This window comes from Betta splendens, chromosome 24 (assembly GCF_900634795.4).
Source record: "Betta splendens chromosome 24, fBetSpl5.4, whole genome shotgun sequence".
NCBI lineage: Eukaryota > Metazoa > Chordata > Actinopteri > Anabantiformes > Osphronemidae > Betta > Betta splendens.
In genome coordinates this window covers 9808344-9819237 of record NC_040901.2, presented here as the reverse complement: position 1 = coordinate 9819237, position 10894 = coordinate 9808344, and the positions used below count along the sequence as shown (strand labels likewise).

The window sequence follows — 10894 nt, the reverse complement described above, 5'->3', positions numbered from 1 at the left end:
GGAAGTGTGTATTCCAGGAAGGGAAAATGTACCAGCCCTCGCTTGACTTACATGTGCTGCTAATTCAAAAGTTAAATAGCACGTCTGGTGTGTGTTTCTGAACGCTTAACCTCACTCACAAAACATAAATCTCTGTTTAAATCCGGTCTGGAGGGATCTAAACAGCAAAACAGCTCGGTGTTCTTCTCAGGTTCCTGGGAGTCCTCTTGCACAATGTTTATTTAGCATAGAGCTGCCTTAAAGAGAGCAGACGTACAGCAGTCCTCTGATACCTGACACTGGGCTCGGTAACTTTCCTCAGTTATTGCAAAACATGAAGGAAGGGGCGCGGGGAGAGCTGTCAGAAATGGGGTGTTGTCAAGCTTTTTCTGCAAAGTGATTACTTGCATGACTGAAACCTCCCAGAGGACCGACCCAGGCCACTCTGCCGACAGACTTCTCCTTGTTTCCTCTCCTTGCATTCCTCCTGTGACCAATAAGCCACTTTCTCCCACTGGTTAAACCTGCTGTCATACATTTATCCCAAAGGGATCCAAGTCAAGTCCCGATGAGACATTTGCCTTTGTTTTGTTAGGAAAGGCCACCGTCAAACCTTTGGAAGCGCAGCAAAGGCCAAAATGGTCGGATTCGCTTCACGGCTGAGCACAAGCGAGCTCGCCACAACTACAAATACCAAAGCCACATTTCAAAAGCAGTGTCCAGTCAGCTGCTCATCTGACAGGCTGAATGTCTGGCCCGGCTGCAGACGCACCAGTCTGTGCGAGGTCACCAAGGTTACCGGTGGGCTGGAAACTCCTCTGCACTCATCTGCTTTTGCGTTTTCATTTTTCCTAATTTATTCTAGGGCAGCGTCATCTATATACACAAGATCCCGTAGGTTTAAACCAAATAGAGTCCTGGCGTGACTGTGGGCTGTATTTTTAGCCTAAAATGATAGACAGCTAAATTTAACTTAAACTACACATTTGAATTCTGCGTTGTCACTGACACGTCACAGAGGGAGGATGAGAGCAATGACTGACAACGTCTGTTAGCTTACAGTTTTCCGTCTCCACCCACATTTTCAGTCTTAAAGCGCCTCTGCTTTGTTCCACGTCGGGGGGCTTTTGTTTCATAAATGTCATCTTTGTTTTAATACAGAACGTTATTACCCTGTGTACACAACCCCCTGACACGCACACGCTGATAAGATCGGCCAACGTTCCTCAGGTAAACAATCAAAAGAATGCACGGAGGCAATATCAGCATGTGCATTAGGCTACAGGTGTGTTTACATGTGCGTCCATGTTGCTTTGTATGCAGATTAGAGAGGGTGAGAGGATTTAAACCATAGTGATTAAACTCTCATGTAATTCTATACGTGAAGGAGTGGCGTGTGCACAGTTCTTTTGTGCCCTCGTTCTCAAAGCAAGTCATGAGGAGAAGATGCTAAATAGCTTCTGTGAGAATTTAATATACATTTAAACTGGTTATCAACTTTATACTCTAAGCCAAATATCACCTTTGTGTGTTATTTTGGCTGGTGTTCAGAATAAACTTCATTTCTTTGTCAGGCTGTGCTTCAATTCCAAATTGCAGCTGCATTAACTAATAATTTCTTAGAGCACCAGTGTAAACTAGGTGCTAAATGGGACAAGATGTGTCGTTCCCAGCTGTTGCCGTTAATTTAATTTTTCTGATTTGCATACAGGCCTCCTGTTATCTTTCCGGTAAGTCTGAGCTACTGCTGTTGCTGCGGCCCACAAATCACCCCCACGTCAGCAGCCACCATCGAGTAAGTTCTCTGAGTGGGCCCAGGCTGGAGTGCCCTGTGTGAAACGAACGTAGGAGCATGTCGAAACTGAGTTTAAGACGGGACACAGCGGTATTTTAAGTCGTATCTGCATAGAAGGCAGGCATACAGTACGTGAGGCGCCGAGAGATCTGCAGTGTACGAGACGGTGAGTCATATGGTTCTTTCACACAAAACCACAAATTAAGCAGGCATACTGTATATCATATTACATTACCTGTGTCAGTCAAGAAAAGATTTCAGAAATACTCATAGTCAAGAAGAGCTGATTTGAGGGACAATGCAACCCAGGCTTTTATTTATACTAATATATTTTTATATTTATACTAACATTCATTTGTGCAATATGAATAAAATATACACAACACCCTCATTTTCCTACCAATCTTTTTTTGCAATAAATATCTGGTTTGGGGCTGCATTGTTATAAAACGTGCTGGGCTTTAGTGAGAAAATTGAATTTTTTAACCACTGTTTTGTTACAATACATTGCGATTCATAATACGTACAGCCAAGCTGACAGCCTGATGTGGTCAGACAGCACATCTAACAAACCCTGGTTAAATTATACTAAAGGCTTGAGCGTCAGGAAGACGCATAAAGGAAAGCGTGACTGGAGGATGAGGACCATTCAGCGTGTAGAACAACGGCTGTCTTACTATCTGGCACTGTTAATGCAAAGACAGACAGATCTCTTCACATACTCATCCAAGTGAGAGACAAAAGCCAAATGACTGGCTAATAAGAAGTGATTCATCATTATGTCATGTGTGTGGGGTTCAAGGTGTAAAAAAGATGGAGCCGTGATGGATCCCCTGAGTTATGGCCATTAATGGGCTTCTCATCCCCCACAGCATGAACACTCTCCCCTTGATTGATGTCACGGGGCTTCTCTTAATCACAACAGCTCGCGTGGTCTCTACACTTGAGCTGAACCCAGCTTCGCGCACAACACACATGCTAATTGCCGCCGGCTGCACAAGGACAGATCCGTGACAGAGGGAGACCTGAGAGCCAGGCGGCGGTAAGCGATACGGCAGGCGTCTGCGCGCGGGCGGGAGGGCGTGCGTGTCCGAGTGTGTGCACATGCGGACCGAGTGCTGCAGTGGATGATGTCATCCCTGTAACGGCACACTGGCGGAGAGCGGCTGAGCATTGTCCTGCAGCACCTTCGCTCGCGCGTCATCCGGGCAGATTGTGGCTCGCACTCACAGCCGGTGGTGGGAAGACAGATCGCTTCACATTGCACTGTCCTTTTAAAATCTCACACACACACACACACACACACACACACACACACACACACACACACACACACACACACACACACACACACACACACACACACACACACACACACACACACACACACACACACACACACACACACACAGAACCCGTACCGGATACAAAACAACATTAGAATCCTTATAATACATTCAAACGTACAAACCACAGGCCCCAATATTCCCAGTCTGTCTTTGGTGTTTGCGGTTCGCATCCATATGGGCACGTCACAAGTGGAGGTGTGAGGACGGGAGGAACAGTGTGAAAAGTGATAGGCAGAGGTGGGGTGCAATGGAGTGAAAGTGGCAGATAGGAGGGGAGGTGAGAAGAAGTGGTTGGGTTCGACGACAGCGAGAGATTCAGAGACAGCGCTGAAACCGAAATATGACACATCGACGTTACAATTAAATGTGTAATAGTTTTGAGTCATGTTGAGTAGAACTTTGCCACTATCTCATAATGTGAGCTGGTTTGTCCTGCACTAAGCAGTCTTTGCTGCCCAGACTGTGACAGTAGGTCAGTTTGTGATTGACTGGATTGGATAAAGATTTGGTTAAAGGAATTAATCTGTATTATCTCTAATCTGTATTTGTGTGTTATATTTTTACAATGTGCTCTCGGCTCTCGCTTGCAAAAGATCTTAATGAGATTTCCTGATTAAATAAAGCTTAGCTAACTAACTTTAAACACTAATGATGAAGACCATGGGATCGTAGCTCCAAGTCTTAGAAAACATGGCGCTTCCAAATCATTTAATTGGGCACACTGGTGGCTTAGAGCCCTGGAAGGTACAAGTAATTCATCTGTCTCATGTCTTGGCACAGAGTTTGGTGATGTCATAATAAATTCTAACTACATTTTATGATGAAGCATCAGCCTTGATTCATAATGATTTGGCTCCTTTCTTTGTCTTAAAAGGTTGAGATTTGACCATTGACATGGTTCAACTCAATAACCTCAGGCACCAGAAGTTATAATAGCTAAAAGGAAATTATTGCATTGATTTATGCTTTTTATTAATCACACTGGCTTGTTTTACAAGTAGGATTATTGAGATCTTCATCACAAAGTGATGTCATCTGACATTACAAACAAATGTTTTATTAGATTCAAGGCTTTATTGTGTAAGGCAAAATAAATGAGCTAATAAATTCAAGGCTTTCTCTGCTGTCTGTCGGGCTGGTTGCAGAGACGAGGACCCAGCTGCCCGTCCGACCCACACGTCTTCCCTCATATCAGTCCAGTGGACACGGAGTCCGTCTCTCCCTCGCACTCTGACACACACAGCGAGCTTTTGTTATTTCCTCATGTAAGGTGGTATCACGGTCAGCTTGCTCTCAATCCGGCCTGCTAACCCCCTTCATGTTCCCATCCCCCTCCACCCTCTGGGATGAGAGCATAACCTCCCACTGTAGCATGTGGCTGCATGTGACTACATTACGTGTGCGCACTGGGTCATAGGGTGCAGCGTACAACACAGTGCAATCACGCTGCCTTTTTACAATAAGGGACTCTGACTAGATAGAAGTGTGTATGTTATACAGTAAGTCCCTATATATACACTCACATATCATTATTTGTAGTGTATGAAGTAATGCATGACACTAACACTAAAACTGCTGGTTGTGAAGCTGCTACAGTACAATCAAACCTGACAGAAGCTGGATCCTGCATTCCCGTGGATCCGGCTCTGGGACTTTAGAGCTCTTAGGTTTGTGCCGGCGCAAAGCTCCAAATCCACCTAGTGCACCCTGCGCCGTGCTTCAGTTCCTTGTTAGGAAAACTAGAATGCAGAAATAGTTCTAACTGATGGGTGTAGATCTCATGAAAAAATGTCAGAAAAGCAAATATTTCTTTAGCTCCTTCAGGACCTTAGTGAGACAGCGGTGCTTTGGGCCTCACAGCACGAAACAATGGCTTTAGCCATTTTAAATAGCTGTGGTGAACATGTTTCATTTAAGGTTTTGTTGTTATTGTTGATTTAATTCCAAAATTGATGTACTTGTCCGCCATTATGATGATTCATACATGGGTGTACTGGTGCACAGTCAATATAGACGCTGATCCACCCCCATCTCCCACACACACACACACACACACACACACACACACACACACACACACACACACACACACACACACACACACACACACACAGAATGTCAAGGTCACTCTGCTCCACACATCCATAAGTCTTATTTGCACTGGCCTAAATGCTGGGTAGGATGCACATAAAAGGTACAAAGAAAAAGTCCAAATGACTATACGGCTTTGGGCTTTGGGCTTTGTGTGTGTGTGTGTGTGTGTGTGTGTGTGTGTGTGTGTGTGTGTGTGTGTGTGTGTGTGTGTGTGTGTGTGTGTGTGTGTGTACCAGGGTGAATTATGGCCTGCACTCACCATTAAAACCATCAGGGAAGGCATCATTACTCCTTATCCCCATCTTACCCCCTCTCACTCTCTATCCCCTGTTTTTCTTGAGTGATGGTGGTGCGTTCACTAGCCAGACAAAGAGAATCTAATCTAGTATAAAGAATGATGGTGGAAGGTGGAATCACCATCCACCATGACTCAGGTTTAAAGGTTTAAAATGTACTAGTTTTTTGAAGGTTTTCAAAAATTTCCAGCATTGAAGAGAAAAAAAAATACTTGTGCATGCAACGACACACCACTGTGGCTAACGCTAACATACAGTACCACATGTGACAGACAGACACACCACTACACAGACCAGATCCTGCGTGGCTGAAACCAGTCTGGTCAAAGGAGGCATGCTTTGAGAATGGATCCCTAATTACTTTAATTTGCATTTTGTGCCCCTTTGACGTCCATCTTGTGCCCATATGCTTCCTTGCCCTCAACATGTGTGTGTGCCAGCATGTGTTTGTGTGTGCACGTGTTTATGTGTTTATGCTTGTGTGACAGTGAGGAATTCCACCACCCTTCTCTCGAAGGCCCCGCTCATCTGCGCTACATGTGTGTTTACGAGCGTTCGCTCTGGCTCTGACGTGTACGGCTGTGTGTGTGTGTGTGTGTGTGTGTGTGTGTGTGTGTGCGGCTGCATGTGCAATGAAATTTGTGGCTCTGGTCTCTAAATTTGTTTATTAAGATGGCTGCACCCTTTGCATGAGAGAAAAATATGCAATACATGCAAAACACACACACAATAACCACCTCCGTTCGTTGTTGTTTATGTGTCTGAGTGTTATTTATGATTCAATGCTCCTCAAGCTGCGTTTGATTAGGAGACTTATACACACACTCCTGTTTTGCATTCTACTTAGCTCCGTCCGTTTTTTTTTTGTACCTTCGAGTACAGCAAAGGTCAAAGGGGATGTTTTCCCCTTGTGACAAGCAGACAAACAGTGCTACATACCCCTGTCAGCATGCACCGTGTGAGGAGAGGAATGTACAGTATCTATCGTATATGTCTATCTCCGTTAACTGTAACCGGGCGTGCAAGGTGCAGCTCCCACTGCGAAACAGCCCAAAAGGAGGTTTCTTTTATTGATCGGAGTGTATGCTGAACCTAAAAGGCAAAGCAAAACACCTTTGTCTAAAAAGAACGAAGGCATTAAAATGGTGCACGAAGAAGAGACCTACTCTATCTGTACCTATAGAGCACCTAAGGTAAATCAAAGGCAATAGAGCAGCAGATTTAGTTCTAGAGTAGATATGAACTAAAAAAAATGCGGTTGTATTGTAATATTGTGGTTAAGAGTCCCACAAAAAAGATTACTTCACCCCGAAGTGATCATAAATACAACATTAACTAACGTTTAGCCTTTAAGCTTTTCTTTTCTTCTCTCAAGTCTGTCATCTTTGTCCTTTGTGCACTGAGCTTTCTCCAAGTTCTCATTAACGTACATACTTTACATAGTAATATTTTCTTTTCAACTTTACATTAAGAACCATTACTTGAAATGAATTATTTCCAGGCGCTACCTCTGATTGGCAAACCTCGTTCTAAGTTTTCACAAGATTAGATTTTCCCGGTTCTAAAAGTTAAAGCTGTCAGAAAGGCAATAATTCTTCTAGGTCACCGTGGCTGCTGGAGTTTTACTGCAGGGCATTAGGTAGTGTCAGTTATCCTACATTACATTCTTCCTCTGCCATTTAGAAAATGAAGTAATTAACAATTAAGATCTGAAGCAGCAAGCATGTCTTTTATTTCCATATATGCAAAAAGACACAGGGTTTTATAAAAAGAGTGACCCTGATGCAACCTCTTAAGCCTGAGAAACAACAGTGTGTGAGAGAAACAGCACCGGCCTCCGCCTGTATTCACTTAGAGAAAAGCTCAGACCTTGATGCTCCTGTCTGAACCATTCCTTTCAGGTCAAACAAGTTGAGGGATAAGCTCTGCATCAACTCTTCTTTCATGAAATCTTCAGGCTTTTTAAAAAAAAAAAAATCACATGAACAAAAGGTGGATGGTTTTATGTCGCTGCAGGGGTTGAACACAGTGAAACATGACCAGCTCTCACATCCATCTATCTGTTTACAGAAAAAGACATAAGCCCCATCAAGATAGGGCTGAGTCACCTGCACTTTAATTAGCATACAAAAGAGGTGGATTTGTCTAGGTGATGTAATCACAGGTGCAACACACAAAAAACAGCTTATATACAGTATGGTTACGGAAAGATCATTTTAAACTGCAATACATTCTGTTAAACAAACATTTTATCATAATATGCGATAAAACGCATTTTTAAAGCTGTGAACATGTTTTTGCATTTAAGCAACGTCTTTTTGAGGGGAGTGTTTTTAATGGAGGTCCTTATCCATTTCAAGAGTCTAAGCACAACAGGCGACACTGTGAAGTGGCCTATAAAAACCTTTATATTTTTAGATTGTGGTATCTCATGCTCTACTACAGTAGACAGTACACCTGCACGCTCCTGCGCCCCAGGCAAGCTCTTCTATGTGTAACACCAATGTGTGCGTGCGAGTTATTTAATTTTCCATGCGCAGAGAGAGAGATGAGTGATAACATGGCGACTGTCTGCCTGACTATTTGAATGTCTGTGTTCAGGGTCTGTGTCACTTCTGCTTCTTGACTGAACAGTCAAAGACAACTCACCTTGTGAGGCTGATGATAAACTGCTGCCTAGGAAAAGTATTCTTTGCAATTTTATTGGGCAGCATCACTGGCTGTACAAGACTGCGTGCGTTTGCATTTTTTTTCCATTTTCTGCTCTGATTAAAGTGTCAGCCAGCACTGATCAAGCAAAAAAGTTACAGCCTCATCTTATTTTCTATTCACAAACACACATTGCTGTCCTCCCAGTATGAGACATCTCTGCTCATTATGAACTTTGAAAAAAAAAAAATCTTCTGACCAAGCAACCCAGGCTGAATCTGTTATCTCAAGCAGGCGAGAGTGCTGAAAAGTTAGATTTTCCACGTCAGTGCGCAAAAATATCTAACAGGCAGATTGCTGACTAAGAGCAAAGCTCTTCATGATGTAACATCAACCTGCTGCTTCTTGAAAAACGTTACTCAGGTGTTTTTCTTTTGATAAAGGGTTTGGACTCAAGCAGGAAAAACTCACTCTATTAGGAGCGCTGAAGACCTGTGAGTCAACCAACAAAGCAGAACTAAGAAAAAAAAAAGAATTGAATATTAAAGCATTGATGAATAAAACTTAATAAAAACAAAAGTAACCTCAATCGAGCTGTGAAAGTTATCAGCATTACATCCACTCACAGGACATTCTGTGGACTGCATAGTGCTGAACAAAAAGTAAAGGAGCAACTGTCTCGCATCCGAGTGCTCCCTGTCATTCTCAGCGTCTGACCAGAGATGGAGTTGGTTGCCAGGGAGACACATCACCTTCTGGCAGGACGTAGGCTCCCACAAATCAACCCGTTCAGTCCCGTGACATGAGCAGCGCTGTCAACAGAGACGTGAGTGTACCACGAGCCCGTGTGCGGAGGGACTGTGCAGCTCCTGGTGAGAAGAGCTTCATTCAAGACATGCTCTGTGCCTTTGTCTACTCTGAAATGCTCTTGATCTGGCTCCACAGGTTACGTCAACCATATACCCTCTCACCATAACAGAGTCCACTTCTTAGCATGTTAGTGCCAACTGCTCTGGTGATACGCCCCCCCCCCTTAGTGACAATGAAATCACAGAGACCATCTTCCTCCTCCCATTGGCTGCTAAGCTCCGTGGTGATGCCCTGTGATTGGGCATGCCCAGCATGCACTTACGGCCAATCAGGTTCACTGTATCCAAGAGACTGAAGCATGTAAGGCTATTTAAATCCAACCAGAGACTCACAAGATTGTTCAGATGTATGTTTCACGGTGTAAAAAATAAAAAGCCAGAAGGGGAAAGGTTTACGAGTGGATGAAATGTACAAATCCAGACACACGTGATGGGTGGTCAACCCATCCAGACGGGTGAGAGAGAGACAGAGTGAAGAGTGAGCTAAACTGAATGAACTTCTGCTTCATGCATTCACAAACTCCGAGTTCGTCTGTGAATATCGGTCAAATCCTACCAGTGTACAACGGTGTTTAAATCGCTTTACATGCAGCCAGAAGACAATGGGGGTCGCATGGTTAAATCGAACGGACAGAGGAAGTCAAAGCTGGAGGTCTCCTGTACAACTACAGCGTGCGTCATAGGCGGCAGGAAGCTATTGGTCTTTTACGGTGTATCTGGAGCAGGAACGTTGCTTCAAATATCAAGTTCCACCGGGCAACATCTGTGAAAGTGGCTGACAAACAGAACGCAAGTCTGCCGCCATTTTGGATCTACTGATGTTATGAAGCGTCATACTACATGTAAAGACAAAATGGCGGGCAAATCTAAATATCATCTTGGTAAGTTAAAATTCAACATTTGCCTGAAAATGCATATTTCCAGTTTTATTTGAATCATAATTTTGCACATTTGCTAATATCGGACAGTTTAATTTTTTTAGTGATGAACTGCTTATCTTATGCTTTGTTGACTTAAAGGATGCTGATCAAGTTTAATCAAGAGTTAAAGTTTAAGAGTGTTTATCACACGTTATCATTTGACATGGACATAGAATTGTTTGCAAAGTTTTCTTACACACTTTAAATGTACTATAAAAATTATTTACTCGGTCTGTCAGATTATTTCTTCAACAAATAATGTGTGGGGTCAAGTGGTTAGTGTGTGTATATTAGAAAATGCTTACTCACCTATATTTAGTCTTTAAAAAGGTTTATGTGCTGTACTTTTTTTGTTACTTTTTTTTAGAAAATATTAAAAATTACTGCCATACATTATAAGACAGTGGGATGATAGTAGTTCAGTACATGTGTTTGTCATTAAAGTTTATTGAATAAAAAACAGTTGGTCTTTTGTAAATGTTATTTTGTCAATGTTGTCACTGACTTGTGAGTAATGAAATGTGACTAAGTGCAGGAGTTACTGGTTGCATCTGTCACACTGCTCACGCTGCTTAGTCAGATTCAAGTAATTAATCACTAAGTAAACTTTTACACATAATGTTTTTAGTTGTGTTGTTGTTTACAGTCCAATTTCTTATATTTATAACTAAACCAAGCTAAAGCTACAGTACCTGCCACAGGAGTCACACAGGTGGAGATGAAGCCTGGCCATGTCCCTCCAGCTGAAACGCCTAAAACGCATGTTTAAAGAAACGTTTTTCAAGTTCCTGAACAACTTCCTGAACAATTTATTCAACACACATATATAAAAATCTATATACATGGTCTGTGTTTCTAGAGACGAGGACTGGATGATAAAAACCTTACATCAGGTTCACTTTTTCCTTTTCAACGCTTCCAGGCGCGTCCCCAAATCGCGCGA

General features: G+C 42.9%; 1 long non-coding RNA gene across 2 annotated transcripts in view; it reads right to left on the bottom strand.

The window, feature by feature from the left end:
• Nucleotides 1–10882, bottom strand: part of LOC114849674 (uncharacterized) — a 43920-nt gene extending 33038 nt beyond the window's left edge. For both annotated transcript variants that reach the window (XR_008693794.1, XR_003784664.3), the window contains exons 1-2: nt 10840–10882; nt 10644–10703 (exon numbers count right to left, since the gene is read on the bottom strand). This is a non-coding gene — a long non-coding RNA (uncharacterized LOC114849674). The remainder of the gene's footprint in view (nt 1–10643; nt 10704–10839) is intronic.
• Nucleotides 10883–10894: the final 12 nt, after the last annotated feature.